This window comes from Gambusia affinis, linkage group LG10 (assembly GCF_019740435.1).
Source record: "Gambusia affinis linkage group LG10, SWU_Gaff_1.0, whole genome shotgun sequence".
In the NCBI taxonomy this organism is placed as follows: domain Eukaryota; kingdom Metazoa; phylum Chordata; class Actinopteri; order Cyprinodontiformes; family Poeciliidae; genus Gambusia; species Gambusia affinis.
This window is the reverse complement of record NC_057877.1, coordinates 21564681-21566193: the sequence shown is the minus strand read 5'-3', so window position 1 is coordinate 21566193 and position 1513 is coordinate 21564681.

Genomic DNA, 1513 nt, shown 5'->3' with positions numbered 1-1513 from the left:
CACAATGCAGGATGAAGCCCCTAGACTCCATCACAAATGCTATATTAAACATAACCTACCCACAATGCTTCGTCCGGGCAAAGATGAATACAGATTGAGCTGGCTTGACTAAACACATGGGTGACATGAAATCTACATCAGCTTGGCTTCCTGGCCAAAGTCAGATGACATGCAGCTGGGCTGCACCTCTTAAAGGGAAAGTCCCTACACATACACACCCACATAAATCCCCAACAACACAATTTGGTTTCTGCAAACATTTTGACAAATGATCATAGTCTTTGCAGACTAAATTGAATGTAACATTTGTCAACAAAATTTTTAATTCATGTTTAGTTACTGTTGGTTTAACCCTCCCACAGTCTTAGCGCAACGCTCAGGATGAGGGCAGGAGATGTCACGGTAGAACAAAGGTGAGTGTGGAGGGTGTCCTGCCAGACTGTCAGTTGTAGAAACAACAACACATACACACACACGCCCAAACATGCACACACACAAAAAAAAAAAAAAAAAAAAAACTTGTAGAAGCTCACGTAGGGTCAGTGAGGTCCCAGAGGACAGCACAAGGGGTGAAAAACTTGTGCGTCCTAATGATTCTGTTTCTTAAAACTCTAAGAGGGTTAAAGGGAAATATAATTTTCAGCTATATAAACGTTTACTGAATTGAAAAACCCTTTAAGTGACTGCTGCAACCTAGGTGCCACAGACCCTTCCTCTTAAACGCTGAAAGGCATTTTAACCACCGTCTACGTCATCTTCAGACTGAGGTAAGCTACAAATTAAACCCCACAGGAGGATGATCATTCTGTTTTTAGAACAGAAAACATTCAATATCAGACTGTCACTGTGATTTACATTGCCAGGCAAATAGGATAGCTGGAGACATCTTCTATTGTGTTTTGCTAGGTTTGAACTGTCACTGAATCAATTGTTTTCCACTACATGTGGAAAACAACATAAGGAACAAATAAGGAGCAGTTTGATCCAGCAGTACATTAATGGCACCATGGCAACTTAATTTTCTTGTTTTGATTTTCAAATATATTTCTACATAGGTTTACAAGTAAATACAATCTAATCAAATAAAACATATGGGAAAAAATTAATTATTACAATTATGACAACTTGCTTCTCCTCATATGGGATAGAATGAAATAATTGAGGATTGAAGGCATTATGTTTTTTGGTGCCTTGCTTTTTTATAATAAAATAAAATCACTTCATTCTTTCTGCATGACCTCCTTAAAAATTATCAGTCGAAGTGGTGTATACAGTGCATCATCATTGGTAGCATCCTATGTTAACAGGTTGCTTGTTTAAATTTTGGGGACCATATACAAATGTGTTAGGAAAAAATTTTATCCAATCATTAATGTTAGCATTTAAAGAAGAAACAAAGGTCTGTTGGATAGCGTCACCAAACCTGTACACTCACAACTTCACACTAAAAGTAACTATATGATTTTAAAATGAAAATGTTAATGCAAACATATAAATTTGTGGATTTCTCCAA